The sequence below is a fragment of the Ornithodoros turicata genome, unplaced genomic scaffold, assembly GCF_037126465.1.
Source record: "Ornithodoros turicata isolate Travis unplaced genomic scaffold, ASM3712646v1 Chromosome37, whole genome shotgun sequence".
Classification (NCBI taxonomy): Eukaryota; Metazoa; Arthropoda; class Arachnida; order Ixodida; family Argasidae; genus Ornithodoros; species Ornithodoros turicata.
Genome location: NW_026999367.1, coordinates 983,175 through 1,001,520, shown reverse-complemented (window position 1 = coordinate 1,001,520; position 18,346 = coordinate 983,175). Strand labels below are relative to the sequence as shown.

The window sequence follows — 18,346 nt, the reverse complement described above, 5'->3', positions numbered from 1 at the left end:
ACGCGCGGTCGTCATCACACCTTTGCAAGTTGTCAACAATACGAGGCTTTACGTGTAAAACTGCGCTTTTGCCTGCGAGACTCTCGGATAAAAATAATTACCGTGATCGAAAAACATCCAAAACGTCGTCCAGAAACAACAACCGCATTGTTTACAAACGGTTTGACCGCCGGTCACCGGTTGCTGCCATCTTTAGGGTCACGTGTGCCTTGACACCGAAAAAACACGGATTGCTCTCGATCCAGAGTACCGGTCGCCCCGGAAAGCACGCAAATCTCTCACTTGAAATGCACAGCTACTGCACAGATTCGCATGCCTGCTGGGGCCACGAGTGCTCGAATTGAGTGGCTGTCCAGACACACACTACGATTACATGTTGCAGATATATGAGTATTTACTCCAGCCTTTTTAACTTTCCAGAAACGTTAATTATCGTGTGCTATTAGGAACATCTCAAATACTCTGCTGGTCACACGATTCCAGACGTCCACAAGGCAATCAAACAAGCGACCAACCAAACAGCAGGTGTGATGCATTTTATGTAACATTGTAATTCCTCATCTGCGATCATTTAGTTCCGTTATATTGTTGCTCAACATGTACATCAGAATATGTGTAATATTTGACTACAAACGAAGTGCACTTTTGTGGTGCATTTTTGACTTGGACCTGCCTTTGTTGGGAACAGCGATCCTGCATAGAGCCACCGGTTACATGCCAGTTGGGCTGGTATCAGCTATGCTGTGTTATCGTACAGAGACCACTTCAACCGGTTCCTTCTCAGCAGTCAGGTTTGCAGCTGGTCCCAGTTTCAACTGGTACCACTTGTGACTGGGACTGGTTACAGAACCAGTTGGGCCAACTTGTACGACTTGATGGAACTTGTCCCTGTTCGATAACCGTTCAACTAGTGCCAGTTGAAAAAAAAAGTTCGCCTGGGATACAAGGCGCCGTATGGGATGAGTGATGCTAGCGAAAGTGGACATCCAATTAAACGCAAAGGGGTGCTGATATACGGAATTGTCCTCGTGAGGCCGGATCCCTTGTAATACAGGCTTCCACCACTAGGTGAGAATTTTATGAACTGTTTTGCATCAGTGCACAAGATGGCGTTGTTGTGCAACGCTGCGTTCGGCTTCAGTGAATTCTATTGTTAGGCCCCTTCAATACGTTTGCCTATTTCGCGATGGCTGATTTGCACAAACAACGTGCGGCAGTGAAATTTTGTTTCCTGTTGGGCAAAAACGCATCAGAAACGGCAGTTATGCGACAGACGGTTTACAAGGAGGCTGCTTTGAGCAAAACACAAGTGTAGGAATTGATTTCTCGATTTAAACGAAGCGAAATGTCGATTGACGATCAACCTCGTTCCAGACGGACTTCGACCAGCCACACTGAATTAAATGTCGACAGAATTCGTGAAGCCCTCTTGCAAGACCGCAGTCGGACCATTGATGAGCTTGTGGAGTTGGCAGGGATGTTGTAGAGCTCATGTCAGCGAATTTTATCGAACGATTTGCACGTGAAACGAGCTGCAGCGAAATTTGGCCTCGACTGCTCACGTCCGAACAGAGAGAGCTGAACATGGTTGCGTGCCGTGCGTTAAAGGACCAGTTGGAGACGGACTACGACTTTCTTTCTAAAATTATAACAGGAGACGAATCTTGGTGCTACAGTTACGAACCCGAAACGAAACAGCATTCTAGTCAATGAAAAACAGCCAGTTCACCACGTCCCAAGAATGCACGACCAGTGAAGTCGCACGTCAGGACAATGGCAATCTGTTTCTTTGATGTGAGGGGCTTCTGGGTCTTCTTGGAATTTGTTCCGCCGAGTGAAACAGTCAACCAAAGCTCTTATTTGGAAGTTTTAAGAAGGTTGCGCCAAGATCTACGGAAGAAGCATCCCCAGCTGTGGCATTCAGGTGACTGGTTCTTTCACCATGACAACGCACCTGCCCACACCACGCTGAGTGTTCAGCAGTTTTTTACCAAAAATGGAATGACCCCTGTGCACGACCCTGCCTACTCATCTGATCTCGCCCCCTGTGACCTTTTTCAGTTCCTCTGGATGAAGAAAGTCTTCAAAGGGAAACATTTTGCCGGTGTCGAAGAAGTGAAACAGAAAACGGCACAAGCACTAAAAAGCATCAACGTCGACGAGTTCCAAAACTGTTTTGAGCAGTGGAAAAAACGTCTGGACAGGTGCATTGCATCAAAGGGTGGCATCAATCACTTTGAAGGTGTTTGAAGTTAGAGCATGCAACAATAAAAACACAATTTTTTAGGAAATAATTCCGGTTTCTTTTGGGTCCCCCCTCGTACATGTGCCTGGAGGCACAGTAGGCCAAAATGAGAGCAGATGAGCAAAAAGTGTTCGGTTGCTTCATTCTGGCCGCAGTGGGAGAAAACAGGTGATAAAAAGCGTTCAGCGCGGTGAAGATAAAAATTTACGGGCAGCGCCAGCTATCAGGCGCTACCCGTGGCATGGAGCTCGCGTCACCTAGACTTATTCCCGGTGCAGTTCTCAAAATTCGACGGAATGGTACTTTTTCCCCTTCTTGCTGTTCTTTTTTTTTTCATAATGTTACCAAGAGAAGGCATTGTTTACTATGGCAATTTACAATTTCACGCACAAAAGGGCGTAGACCTCTCATTGTTGAATGCAGAAAGTATGAGGCATTATGCATGAAGAATTATTCAGAATTACATATACGGTGTAATTACGGACCGTGAATGGTGGCCGTGAACCGTTGGGGGAGACACCGGCACACCGTTGAAATTGACAAGGAAGAAAAAAAGGCTCGTTCCCTTCTTTTGCTGCGGACTCTTGGCTGCGACACACCAAGCATTACTGTGAGTACTCTTCTGTGAATTTCGTAGTTTGCAAGAGCGAACCGTCACTCCGAACGATGTCAATTTCGTACGAGATTTGTTTTGACGCCTTACCAATGTGGATATTATGTAAGCGTTCAAACGTGAGGAGATTAGAACGAATGGTCTCGTGTGCAGATTGATTCTGAGCGTGTTAAGATGTTCTCCTCTTCCAACGTATCGTAGTCACGATACGATACCGTACGGTTGCTTGCAAGCACTTTATACGGGCTTAAACTTTTTAATCGGTGATGCTGTGGAATAAATCGGGACAGCAGGTTTCAATGCCAGTCGTGCGTATCTTTGTCACTTTAGTGTTCATTGGTACAGGTTGGGACAAAAGTTTACGGAACACGCGAGCGGCGTATTTTTTCGTCGGTACGACACCCTAGCGGCTGGCGGAAGCGGGTGAGTTCATTGCTTCGGAGGGGTGCAAGCGTGCGATGCCAGAGACACAGCGGTAGTTCCGGTATCGCCTGGTTGTGTTTGGGAAGTGGAAGCTACCGCTGTGTGTCGCTAACAGCGTACCCTTCCACCCCTCCGAAACAGTGAACTCACCCGCTTCCTGCTGCCGCTAGGGTGTCGCACCGAAGAAAAAGTACGCCGCTCGCTTGTTCCGTAAACTTTTGTCCCAACCTGTACAAGAACCTGTGGGCTAAGCCCCGGATATCGGGTCAACTTGTGTGTTCCGCTCGTTTGCGGTTCGTTAAGCGGCAAAATCGCAACGCAGCCTTTGAAATCTGCAGACTGTGGCGTTTCACGACGTTCAGAACGCGCCAACGATAACAATTTATACGTGGTAGCTCAGCCCTATTTTTCTGGGGCTTGCTCTATTTCCTTCTGTTTGGAGCACAGCCGTTCTTTGCCATTGCTTGTTGTAAAGGAGAAGTGTACCTGGTCTTGTGGCACTTGTATGGTCACGTTAATTGTCACAAAAACGCTTATACCCAGGGCGTTCCATAGATTAGTGGCATGTTTCAATGCAATGGGGAACGTCCTGCGCAATGGTTGTTATTCAGCGTTATGCATTTTTAGCGTATTTTTGTTTTCGATTATGTTGTTGGCAACATAACTGCATAGCTGCCACACGCACGGGAATGCGCCCAGTTTCCAGCTGTTACATGCTCACATGTGTCATGTTGTGTCATGTTGCGGAATCTCAGCAACAAGAATTGGCTCACTCTTAGCAACGGACTTCGCCACATGACACGCCCTTACGTAAGCGCCGTCTCAACTGGCATCACTCTTCACCTTATTTGCTGAAAACGGGAGATGTACGTCATATTTGTAGCATTATGCAGTTCATAATTCCCACAAAAATGGCGTACGATCCCCTATTCATCAAATCAAGGGACAGAGCGTTCTCATTCGGGATGACGGTTGGCTAAGAGCGTGCTATGTGGTGAAGTTTATTTTGGTGGTGGTGTAATTCCCCATCCATGATCATAAAATACAGTTCTTGTTGCTGTTGTTGAACCAGAGGGGTAACTGTGCGCTACCTGAGCAGGAGTTTACCTCATAGCAAATTCTCATCACCACTGAACTCACCGCACCATCCACCTCACAGTACTGTAGGGTTACTGCTTCCGATTCGAAGAGCGAAGTGGGCGTACGCCTTTTGTAGCAATGTGAATATATCCTGATTGCTAGAAGGCATACGCCCTTCTCTCCCTTCAAATCAGAAGCGATCACCCTACCATTCGTGGTAGTGATCGGCGCACACCGTGCAATGAGGTGAAGCTCAGTTTTGGAAGTGTAGGAATGATTGACTCTGAGCATGCATTGCGGTTCTGTTTTATACCTGGTTCGCACTTTCAATACGCCATGAAGTAGGTCAGTAGGTAGCCTTTTGCGCGCCCCCGCAGCTTTTCCCCTGTGAATGTTGAATGGTCTCATTGGACTGTTCTCAAATAGACATACAAATCGTAATAGAAAGGCTAGAAAAAAAAGCTGAGAGAGAGGGAGAAAAGGAGTTGTACGGACGCAAGACCCTCTCTCAACGTCCAAGTCCGGGAGACGCCATGGTCGATATTCTGCCGGATTCGGCCACAGCCTTTCCCACGACCTCCTAAATTGTAACGACCATGTCATATGTACACCTTCCCAGCGCCGCATTTGGAAGCTAGCGGTGGCGGTACTCCTCGAGTCGGCCTCAATTTCAGCAATGCTTCGCACTTCTAGCGGTAGGTGTCCCATGGAAGAGCCTATTTCAGAAGTTGATTATCATCGTTCATTCTAGGTGTTTTCATAGGAAACTATCGTCTGCTGCGCTTTCTGCACGTTCAAAATTCAAATTCCCATTGTGCAATCATGATGTAGATCTCGCGGGCCGACAAGTAGAGCCCCTAGCGGATCGTGCGGACGGGCTTCTCATAGGGGTTGCCGATTATGGCACGGTCGTTATAAAATCCAGTAGGTCGTGGTCTTTCCACGTGTGAAGGCAAGTGGCGGTAGGCTCAATGATATTCAAATCAAAGGAACTCTCTGCGGCTTCCACTGGGCTCTGTGCGTCATGCCGTGTGCGAAGTGTGTTTGTTTTGTCTGCCAACATCTGTGCGCTTGGATTCTGTAGGAAACGGGTATCGTAGGGGTTTAAATCTTATGCTGCGGCATGAAAAAACGGCGCACGGAACTCATAGGAGACACTGTTCGTAACACGCTAGGCCTGCCATGAAGAGTTTATCTATTCTTTCTGCCTCGATAATCTCACGAGCGGTCTTGTTGACAGATCTTGCTAGCACTTTGCTTCGTCGCAGTGCAGCGGATGGAAAGGAGCTTCGGTACCTTCCGAAGAGAATTTCTCACTCTAATTTGTTTTCCTTTCTTTTTTTTTTTGCTGTTGTTGATCTTTTATATTTTTCCTCTTCCTTTTTATTGAGCCCTGTTCATTGTCCGTTGGGGAAAAACGAACAGCTAGACATCATAGCGGCAGCTTATCAAGACAAATGGACAGTAATCAGTGAAACAGAATGTACCGTATTTTCACGCGTATTAGCCGCACCGCAGATAAGCCGCGGGTAATACGACGCGACTGCTTTGTGCGCTAAACCAGTGATGCACATATAAAATCAATAGAGACGCTCAACGTTCGTCGACGCCGTACTCCCTGCCAGCCGCCCTGTTCCCGTACAGGTCCGCGAAGTCGACGACTTTTAGTTTGAAGCCGCTGTCGTAGCTGTGCCTTCGCGTTAGAGCCATGCCGCACCTCTAACTGCCGTGCCCACGAATGCTGCTGCTCTGGTCAAATGATAACTGATGCTTAGCTGACCACGTTTTATCCCGATGTCAGGTGTATTGAACCCTTCCCGTGGGTCTGCCGACAGAGGCGACCGTAGGGAAGGCCATAAACCCTGTCCACATTCCGGTGTCGGCATGATGTATAACATTTGAGGTCAGTTCTATAGTGTTCTACTAAGATCGGATTGTGCCCTTGTTGCGTGTTTTTCGTGGATTGACGGGTTAGTGGTGTTCCAGGAGACATGAATCACTGTCACCCCTTCTGTTAAAGCTGCGTGGGGGAATGTATTCGGAAGGTCAGTCCACTCGAATGTGGACCCGCCGCTGTTCGGTATTGTTCGTGCACTGGCAGGGCGGTCCTGTTCCGAAAAACATGAGGCACTGTCGGCCCTTTCGTTTAATCCGGGGTATGGGGAAAGAACCAGGGAAAACTAGTCACCAGATAAGCCGCACCCGCGGATAAGCCGCAGAGCGTCCGTGACAAAAAAATCGCTAATAAGCCGCGGGTAATACGCGTGAAAATACGGTACTCGTCTCTGACAAAAACAAATGGGGTACAGTAAAAAGGAATCTAGAGGTTGTCGCTTATGTGCTATCACACTGTCCTAAAATTGTCCTTAAAGATGGCCTGTGGACATTCTGATTATACTATGGGGACGCGGTATAGTGCTAAACTGACACATTGAGGACAATTTGAGAATCAGATTTGACCCTCCTGAGCCCAAGGATGACAATGTGTTCTTGGGGTGGTAGCGATAAAATATACCGACGAACCCGTGCCCAGGCGTTCTTAGTCAAGGTTAAGGACTGGATGCCGATCGCTCGCGTTAGAAATAAAAAATGGCTCCATATGTGTCTCATTTCCTGCGTGATCTAGGGTGCCTACATCAGCGTGTTCCGTCTTAGGGTGGTGTCAATCTTTGACACACCACATGATGCCGCCGGCCACCTTGGTCCTCATTCCCTAGACGGCGTGGTATTGCGAGCATACTCTCTTACTCTTAGAAACCAACTAACTTCACCGTATACCACGCTCTCAGTCAACCACAATCTCGTTATCTGCCCTGATTTGTTAAAACGAGAGGTGTACGCCTTTTTTTGGTGACACTTATGCCGCACATAATCAAAAACAAAACGACATACACGCTTCCCATTTTCGACAAATAGGAGGAGGCAATGATGGTTGGCTAGCAGCGTGCCATGCGGTGAATTTCATCTCGGCAATACCCTTGACGATTCTGACAAAGCAGGGGACCAACATGGCGGCCGCCTGAGGGACATCGGCTGGAGGTATCACCGCGCTGAAGTCGGATGTATGTAGGCTCCCTTGCCGTTATCGCGTTGTTATCACCGTTCCTCCAAATTCCGTTTGGTGCGTTCGCTAGGATCACATTCTACACTCTTAAAAATGAACTCCACTGCATAGCACATTCCTAGCCAACTATCATCCTGATTTGTTGAGAACGGGAGGCGTGCGCATTTTCGTGACACTTATTCAGAATTGTCCAAAACTGCGTACGCCCCGAGCTTTCCACGGATCAAAAATGATGAGGTATCGGTCTGTACAACAGTGGGCCTTAAAGGGACTATGAAATTTCCCGAACCCTCATAGTTTTTTTTCTTTTTTGCTGGAAACTATTCTTGCCGTCGAGAAACTAATATGCCAGAATTTTTCCGGGTGAAATCGCTCCATTCTGTGAGAAGCGCGCGCTTGAAGTGTCTCTTCTGCGTTCCTCCTCTCCCGCGCTAATTCTCCTGCTGATCGAATAGTTGTACAGACTCTTTTTTTGGCCCCCGTTACGTCACCGGCATCGCGTAATGCCAAGTTAGCGGCGTTACGTTGGCGCCTGCTCGTCCCCAAGAACACACGCGGTCCTCAGGATGTCTCCAACATGTCATCGTGTCTTCGGCCTTCGCGGTTATCCAACGTCCTGAGGATAACACTCTCGGACTGTCCGTGAAGAGTCATTCAGGTACGTCCTGTACCCGTCCCTGTGGGTAGCCTGCCAAGTTAGCGGCGTTGCGTTGGCGCCTGCTCGTCCCCAAGAACACACGCGGTCCTCAGGATGTCTCCACAGTGTCATCGTGTCTTCGTCCTTCGCGGTTATCCCCATAACGTCCTGAGGATAACACTCTCGGACTGTCCGTGAAGAGTCATTCAGGTACGTCATGTGCCCGTCCCTGTGGGTAGCCTGCGGGACGAGAAATATTACATTTAGTTTATCTGCTCAGACTCCATAAACACATTTGTTTTTTGGGCCGATCCTGGGACCTGACTGACTTCTTTCTGAAATAAAGGGTGGTCCACCGTAAAATTCTCTGCCTCCAAAAAGGATGACTGTCTATGATACCTGGAGCATTTCTCGTGGAATGGAGGAGCCGCGATTCTGTCGCACAGCTCTTGATTTTCTGGGAGGACCAGTTGATGACTTCCTGAGGATGTCATTCAGTCATTCAGGATGTCAGTCTCGGGGTTTTACATTATGCATCATATTCACCAGCTCGCTTGCTTCCTAGCCATTTTTTCATTATCTTAACTTATTCAGGTATAAACAAGAAAATGGCCCCGTCAATATCATATATGATAGGATAACCTGATATGATTGTGCATATGATAAGGTAAACTGAAATCAAATCACAAAATTAAAGAGACTTGTGAACAGCCTGAATGTGAGGCAAGATAATGCTTTCCATTCCGGCGATCCGATTGCTTCCTGTCATCAAAAGCTGTCCGTCTCGTCACTGAGAAACATATGACACTAGATGCTCCGCGGATATTGACGTGAATTAGGGCAACCAACCATCCAACATTGTCTCGGTATGTCGGCGAAACCCACAGGATGCTACTGCGACAGACTGCGACCACCGCGCGGAAGCTGGCGTCATGGACCAGATGACCGCAACGCATATGCATGATCCTACGGCGCATGCTCCTGGCGGGACCACGACACGTCACGATGACGTGTCGCGCGCCCGATCGTAGTTCGCGTCAAGTTAGGGCCGGGTCCCATAGCTTTATGCGAGCAGCAGCAGCAAAGCAGCAGCGGTGCGGCAGCAGCAACACGGCAACATGGCAGCAGAGCAGCTTTCTGCTGCCGCTGCTCTGCTGCTGGAGGCGTCCCATAGCTTCGTTTTGAATTAGCGGCAGCAGCGGCTTAGGAAACACAAAGCGTGTTGGCAACTGTGGCATTGTTTACATTTCGCACATTCCGAAGGCGTACGCAGCGGCTAAGCCTTTTAGTGCACACACCTAGGAACGCAATCCTAGGTGAAAGGCGTTTGTGTGAGAGATATATTGTGGATTTGGAGCTCATAAGTGAACTTCGAGATGAGTGTGGTGGTGGTCTGAGCCTCGTATTACCTGATTGACTCTTCGTTGATGTGTAGTCAGTTTCATGACATTCAACGTAGGTTCGTCCTCCTGCTGTGCAGAACCGTCCTTGCTGTGTTGTGTGGAGATTCTTCTACGGGATTTTGTCGTATAAATATTGCCTCGTTACTATAGTATTCGATATTTTGACTTACGGTGACTGTCAAATGCGTACGTTGCTATTAGTGAAATAAAATTGTCTAACGAAAACAAAGGCCCCTTCTGCTAGTATTCGCTGCTTTCTGCCTGTTTTCACAAGGAATGGGTTCATTATCTATCTCTGTCGAACCTTTTTTTGTTGTCTGAACGTTGTCTATCTCCATCTAACCCTTTCCAAGGGTCAGTTTCATTTACAACCACCTAGCAAGGTCTTAGAATACCGACCACAAGAAATTTGTTCGGTTTGGTTTTCACACGGCATGGACGTGAAAGTAATTTGCTTGTACGTTATCAGGTCACGGGCTTTGAAGTACTTTCCAGAAAACAAGCGAACATGTAGCTACAACTGGTACACAACATATGTATCACGTAGGTTCGGTCGAACACTTTATTGAACTTATGAACTGAATTATGTCCTGAATGCGCACTTCACGCAGTCCCGATGATTGAACACTCGCTCCAAACTACTGGCAATCACAAGCGTATCCAGATCTTCAGAATCAAATTACGGAACAAAAGGAAACAAACCTTCTGCCGTCACTCACCGCCCTGCTAACCCTAAACACCGTCGAACGAAAACAATACCAACCAGCCTCCTGATTGGCTTTCGAGACCGGCTGCTCAGGCTGCAGAGCAACAGGGCAGCACAGCAACCAAAAATTCGGATACGAGAGCAGCAGGGAATTTCTGCTGCTCTCGCCCAGTGCTATGGGACCCCTCGTGTCGCTGCAGCTCTGCTGCTCCGCTGCTGTTGCTCTGCTGCTCAAATCGAGGCTATGGGACCCCGCCTTTACTCACGGCGCACGGTGTCTTCGCGCGGCAGCTCGACACGGCGTGGCGCCAGCTGTACTCCCTTCGCGGCTCCGTTTAAATTCGCTCCCGAGAAAACTCCTCGCATGACGAAGGTAAAAGTTTGGTTCTAGACTCGGAAAAGTGTTTTCTTTCTGATGAAAACGAGAAAAATATCATTTTATAATCGTGCTGTGTGGTTTGGTTTTGTGTTCGTTGATCCGGGTGTCAAATGCACCTCCGGATTGTGCCACATCGGATCAAATGGTAAGGTTACTTGTATTTTACAGACGCTCGTGACAACTCCACGTTCTTGAATCATGACCACAAATCCCGACCAGGTGAGTTGCCTCACAACAATATTGCCGACGGAAGACTTATACGAGTAGTTCCACGATACTGTTGTGAAGTATCGATTTATCCAAAATCGCAAGCATCGGACGGTTCCAAAGTCTTTTATGTACCACATGTATCCAAAGCTGTCGTAGGTTATCCAGGTGGGAAAGGGAGACGTGTACACGCGCGCTTTGGAGAAAATCAACCCTACAGTGCCAACAAGATGGGGTGTCGAAGCACCCTGCTGTTGGGCAAAGTTTGATGGTCTGGTATCCTCTAGGGGTTCCTATCACATCATTGCAATCTTCTTTCGACATTATCCCCACTCCACTCACCAACTACAGGTGTTAGATGAGGCGATAAGATATAATTAGAGTTGTGCTTCCGAGTGTAGTCCTACGCGGGTCAGAATTATCTAACCTGCGCTTTGCCAATTCTACCTTTTCCTGAAGGAAAGCACTCGAAAATTCGCAGTGTAACCACATTGGTAAAGTAGTGCCGACGAAATTCTCACATTTTATTTTTATTTTCTGCGATGACAGTGCCACTCCTTTTCTATTGATGCGAAATTCACTGTTGCGCGTGAAAAGAAGGCGAGTTCCGCAACACTTGAAGTCACAGGAAATATTACTTAATGATTTCTTTAAACTGTGTAACATTCCACTGCGTAACAGAAACAAAAAAGACGAATGAAAAAAAAAAAACGAAACACTGAACACCGAGGCTGAGTGCTTGTCACATTGTACAATGTGCATTGTGCATTGTGCAATGGTACACACGACCTGAGAAAGCACAGAGCATCGAGGGTAGTGTCATTCACTTCGGAGTGAACTTTTGTGAAAATACTGGCTGCCAAACTGAAGGTCCGTTCAGCTTCTGCGCTAGACGAAATGACACTCAGATATATCTGTACCTATCACGTAGGCAGCAGTCCTCTGCCTCCGCCAGTCATAAAAAGTGCTATTTCCTTACTAAGTGGTGAGTCTCTGCCTGATGGCCTGCAGGTGTTTTACTTTTCAGTCATATTCGCTGTCACGAAAATCCCGGGATTTTCCGGAAGAAATGTCGGGACGTAAAAAATTGTCCGGGATCCCGGGATATCCCGATTGGCAACCCTAGATATAATGCGACAGTGACATCAGGTAGAGAATTCAAGGAACCCGTAAAAGAATGTTTTGGATGATGGGTGATTCAGGACTAGAGTGGTTGATATTTCCATCAGCGTGCTCTTCTGGGCTTCGTACCTATACAGGAGCAGGCCAGTTCGTCAACGAGTCATCCAACTTGTCATTACATACAACGATGGTATGACGAAAACGACACAGCCCGCATGCATCGGATTGTGCGCCCTTGACGAGAAGCCCCAGTTGGACAAACATACCGACAAAGCAGTGAGAAGAAACGAAGAGTTTCGTAAAGATCTTTATCCACTGGGAACATAGTAGCTTTTGTTTCAGGTTCCCGCCAGTCCCCCAGGCAGTATGAAACGTAAAATGTGCACATGCATGTGACATGGATGAGACTCCTGCAGATGATGGCTGCCACCATTGGATTAGCATCATCCGATAGCTTTACATGGTCTTTCACATGATATAAAGTGGCTGGGTTCAAGCGCATATTTTGTCCGCCTAGTATCGCAAAACCACTAGTGGTACGCGAAAATTTTGCACGTTCTTAATTATTTCTTAAACTGGGAGAGATCTGAATTATGCCCGTACTTTGCACTGCTGGTAAGGTACCTGTAACGTTGCGAGCGCTACCGTGTAACGACGGACCCTCAAGCAAGACGCTCACACTTGGTGTTCGTTTCCAGGAAGGATGTGTAGAGTCCCCTTAACCTCCCCTTTTTCCGTTTATTTTTTCCCATGACACATCGTCTTCGTCACAATACGTTTTATTGAGACGCAGGGCTACCTTTCCGTGGAGCGATTTTTCCACACAAAGGCGCTCCTGGTATGTTTACGAGCGCGTTTTGCTTTGCGTAGTCTTTGCTTGGTAATTTATTGCCCAAATGTTGCATTGTGTACTTATTTTGCACTTATGGCACGTATGTTTATTTTTTCCTTTGGAGATGCAGGGCATGACTTTCGTGGGCGCCTTGAACTTGCTATTACGCACTTTCATGCAGAAAGTTACAATACCTGAGAATACAAATTTGTTACCGCGTGGTTGCAGCAGTCTCTTAGATTGGGCGCATTAAGTGATAGTTCCGAAGCTGTGCACGCTATCTTTAATGAGTTTTATGCCCCGTAGCGTTATTTTTGAACCACGAGGAGTACTACAAAGCCCGTAAGACCGCTGTGATGACAGTATGTTGCTGCTCCCAAGTATCCAGACAACACGGTGATATCCAGTGGACATCCAGTGGATATCAATGGCATGCACTCCTAGAGTATTGTTGAAGAGCAGGCGTTCAGGAGTCTTTTGAACTGCGTTGTTCCCGAATATGTTGTGCCGGCACGTACGATCCATTGTGCCTGAAATGTTTGAGAAAGCTAAACAGCGCGTTGAGTGCGAACTGCGTTCTATCTTTGAAGAATCTCCATGCAGCTATGCCACTGGCTGGATAGATGGCTGGACCTCAAGAGCAGGAGACAGTTTCCCTAACGCTTCATGTACTACGAGAAGACATCACGCTACGGAATTTCGTGATAGCGTGCCGACACATGAAGGCTGAGCACTCGGCAAAGAACTTTACTCGAAACCGTCATCGAAGAATGGCACATTCCCGCGTCTCTTCCTGGCTACGTTGTCACGGACAAAGCGCGCAATTCCGTTGCCGCTGTCACCTGTACGAGGTGGACGAGCGTAGCACACTTTGCGCACATGTTACAATTTTGTGTGCATGATGCGAAGAACAGCACACCTGGGTTTCAGGACATTTGCTCAAAGGCAAGGGCAATTGTTGGGTACTATAAGTTCCTAAGTTCCCATCCATACTTCCTGCACTCTTTCACAGCTGCTGCAAGTGGATTTTCCGTTTCATTTCTGGGTACATCCGGGAATGCATATTTGAGGTGCATGCTCTGTTTAAGATTCCCAAAATATCCATTCGGGCCATACAACCCAAAATATGAAGTGGGTGCAAAAAAGGATTGCCTACATTTCTGCCATTTTGGTTTTTTGAGAAAAGTAATAATTAAACAGTGCAAATTACAAACAAATTATGCAAACTACACTCATGCAAATTTCATGGAAAAGTTCTCTATCAGGCCGTACCACCCATCTGCGAAAACCATGTGCATGATTCTCTGACACTAAGAAAGTAACAATACAATACAAAGTAAAAAGCAACGCCCAAGTCAAATTAACTGTGATTACACTGAGGAGGTAAACGGGTGGGAAAACTTTGTATTACAATTAAGATGAACAAGGCTTTCGTGAAGAGCCTACACTTCATCAGGTTAAAGAGTAGCCGTACAACAGGACGTATAAATATATACCAGTAGAAAGGGAGGGAGAAAGGGAAATAGAAAAGCAAAAACACAATCTGGGACGCTTATCTAGCTGAGGGAATTGAAAAAAACAATAAGTAAAATAAGTAAAAAGCGAAGCAGACTGGACAAGACCAAAAACCACATGGGTTAAACATATACGCTGACCCGTTACAGTTGTTCAACTTTTCATTAAGCTTCAAGTGGGTCGTCCTTCCGTTATCCAGGAAGTGTGGATGTTGGGGGTGGATGTGTTTGCAGACCGGGGGGGTTGGCAGCGCGGCCGGCTGGGGACTGCGGAGCGACCTTGAGTCCTCCCCGAAACTCCCGGTTACAGGGAGCATCGGAAGGGTCGCCTTGCGTTTTGGGGCTGTCCGCGCTGTGAACTTTCCCCCTGTTGTGTGCCTGTGACACATGACCCTGGGCTGTAGTTTTTGGTCTTGTCCGGTCTGCTTCGCTTTTTACTTATTTTACTTATTGCTTTTTCAACTCCCTCAGCTAGATAAGTGTCTTCGATTGTGTTTTTGCTTTGCTATTTCCCTTTCTCCCTCCCTTTCTACTGGTATATATACGTCCTGTTGTACGGTTACTCTTTAACCTGATGAAGTGCAGGCTCTGCACGAAAGCCTTGGTCATGTTAATTGTAATAAAGTGTTCCTACCCGTTTTACCTTCCCTCGGTGTAATCATTAAGAAACTGTAATACTAAAAAAAAACTACAAAAAAAAAGAAATCACCTTGTATATCACAGCTGTCGCCAAGCCTACTTGTCTGCAGAAGCTGTTCCTTGGCGTGTCGCAGCCAAGATCTTATATGGGCTTCTATCTCACTGTCGGTGTCGTTCTTGAGGAGCCGACTTGACCTGATGCAACCTGAGAAGTAAATGTAGAAAAGAGTAAGCAATGCAGCAGTTACGAGAAATAAAAGAGATTACTCTTATGCCTAGCTCTCTCTCACACGGTTATGCCCAATGCAACGTCATGTTGCAAATACCTCGAGCAGCATTGAGGCAGGGTTGCCGCACATTATCTCTCACTTTTTTTTACGTTCACAAAAAGAAGCGTAGATATACATGCCATTATTTGGAAAGAGACAAGGGTTAGATTGTATGAGTCAACATTATTCAGTAAGATTCACACTGACGACAAGGACAGCACAATTACATGCTCTTTCTAACAGTATGCTGTTAAAGATTGTGAATCATAAAGCTAAGGCGGTATGAGGGAGCAAACCGGGATCACCCTCGAGAAATTCACCGACTTCACGGATCGATTTCTCGAAAACCCCACACTTTATTTTCTCGATATACGTATACGTATATGCATACGTAAATGCATACGCATTGCCATGCCATTACAGTAGGATCGGCAGCTGGACAAGCGTGGAGAAAGATGTTTAACCGAGTCAGAGGATTGCACACTTTTGTGAAACAAAGAACCAAATATGGTAATGAAGCTAATAGATCCCATGAATAGATAACAAGAATAAGGCCTAGACACACAACAAATGAGCGAACTGCCCACCACAGCAACAATCACGAAGAGCACAGTGGGACCCAAGCTAACCAGAGTTGCAATGAACCTGCAAATACCCGCAATGGACCCTGAAGCATGCATGGGGGCGATGCATTTTGTTACCGTTTGTTATCGTTGTTACCGTTTTGTTAAGATGTGCGTTTTTTGGGGATTGTCACGAACGCCAATCCCAAAAAACGCACATCTTGGCCACACGAGTAACGTCTCTGCAAGTTCCTCACGTTTCACCTGAGTGATCAAGCTGGAATGATACTGCATGAGTGTTTTGAGATATTGCAGGGAAGCATGCATGCAGCCCAGAGAACGCGTATCCCCTCCTCCCACTGCCCACCAACTGCTGCGGCTCAGAATGGCAAAGAGCACTCAAACTACTGCTTTCCAATATCAGTGCAACATATTTATTTCCTGAACACAAATAGCCTTGTACACACCACGTACTACAAACGAGAGTACATAAACACTGTGGAAAAACTTGTGAAACACAGTTGAGGTGCAAGTTTCTACTAATTCTCATTTCACAACCTTCTGTCATCTCTTTCGGAATATAAAATAGTAAAAGGGTGTGCTGAACACAAAGCAGAGAAATGTTTATATACAGGGTGTCACAGCTAATGTCAACGGCAGTTTTAAAACCGGCAAAGTGGTCTATGCGACCAGCAGCTGTTGAACCTTTTCAACAGCATGATCTGCCTACCCATTTTCCCTTGAATGCTGCTAATAAGCTAGGGATGAGAAAACAAACTTTCCCTAATTATAGGGTCGATGTGTCAACGAGAAGGCTTAGACTGCATTGAGAAACACTTGCCCCATGTCTTAGCCAAAGTACACATTTTCTTTTTCTTTCTTGAAGAAAAGTGCACCCCGTTACAACCTAGAAACCCACAGAAAAGGTGGACATCTTTTCAAACTACGCGTGAACACTATTCTATCCAAATGCACAAAGCTCAATTACATTACAATGCACAATTACATTAAATGTTAGTGTTTAATGTTTAATGTTAGTGTGAATCTTTAGTGGTTAATGGACGAATGTTACATACCATGATTTCTGTGCTGCAACGCTCCTCCAACTTCTTCACTGTAGCGTTCATGTGTAACTGTACAGCAATGTTCATATTTATCATTCACATATTTTTACTGTAAAAAATAAGGAATACCTTTTGGCATACTTAAATAGTTGCCGTAAATACTTTGTAACTTAAGCGTATCAATACAAACACAGTATTCAAGTACTCAGATACATTTTAAAATTAATGAATTAATATGAATGAATTAATGAATGAATTAATATACTGGACCAAAACCACACAAATAATCATTTTACTCTTACACACATACTTCAAAATTTTAGCAATAATGAAAAAGTCCTAAAGTGACCAGCATGAGCTTTTGCTAAACCAACATTTTTTGTCATGATTCGTGAGACTATTTGACAGAGCTGAGAAATTAGTTGTCAAAACTAGGGCACCATATAGAGGTTCCAGGTACCCGTATGGTACTGTAAACTTATTTTTATTCGCGATGTATTAATTTTCGCGAATGCATTATTCGCGAGTACTTAATTTAGCGATTTCAGGGCTGTTTTCTTTCGTGGGATAAACGTCAAGCTTTGTTCGCGAGTACAATTTTTCGCGAAAATTAATACATTGCGAATAAAAATACGTTTACAGTATCTCCCGCACTCTTGCTCTGTAGACATTTGCGCAGTAATCACTTGAAACAATGCCTCAAGCATATTTTGTTTCCAAGCGTTTAAGTATGACTGAACCAACTACGCCTGGCAAATGTTTTGTGTTCTACATTGTGTCCAGTGTGACCTTATAATAATTACAGTTCCTAACAGTCTTGCCACGTACACTTGACTGCTGTCTTTATTGTATTTACCAGCTTTTACATAGTATTTAGAAAAATGAACTCTATTTAAACATAGTTATAAATACAATTTCTCAAATATCTTATTTAAATACAGAAATAAAGTCAGGTATTTATAGTTTAAACAGCATTTTAAATGAATTATGTTTTGTTGTAGTTTAAATGCAATGTACTTGAATATGCTCATCCCTGCACCAGACGTATGCCGGCTGATTCACCTGTTCTCATTTATTGATTCATTGATTTATATGCATTCACCTATTCATATATGTCTCATTTGTGAGACTGTCAAACAAGCACTGCTGAACTCAAATTCCACTTGATTGCAGCAACTGATTCCACTGAGATCTACTGGCAACAGAGATCCGTCGACATATCAGAAGGCACCCATGAATAAACTCCAGCCACACTCCAGATACTTAACCTCTTAAACATAAGCACATTTGCACCCACCGAGCTTTGCAAATAGAATGCTTCTAGTGTGCGACATGCTCAATCATTCAAAGAACGAATCTAGTTTCAGTAAGGTTATGGTTGGTATCTTTTCTTACTATTTGTAAGCATTATGTTATGTATATCCCCTCACGAAGGAGACTTTCTGTAGTGACAACAGAATGCATGATGATGCTGAGGGATGAAAAGTGCTTTGTTCAGCTCTGTGGCAGGTGCAAGTTTTCCAGCATGCTTTGAGGAAGCACATAATGTGCTAGCCAACATTTATCTTCCTCTCTTACCATAAGAA

At 45.7% G+C, this 18,346-nt stretch overlaps 1 protein-coding gene across 1 annotated transcript in view; it reads left to right on the top strand.

Annotated features, from left to right (window-relative positions):
* The first annotated feature begins 2,792 nt into the window (after window positions 1-2,792).
* Window positions 2,793-18,346, top strand: part of LOC135373995 (uncharacterized) — a 109,236-nt gene continuing 93,682 nt past the window's right edge. Inside the window, exons 1-2 of the mRNA XM_064607016.1 lie at window positions 2,793-2,855; window positions 10,719-10,769. The gene's annotated coding sequence lies outside the window, so the exon portion shown is untranslated. The remainder of the gene's footprint in view (window positions 2,856-10,718; window positions 10,770-18,346) is intronic.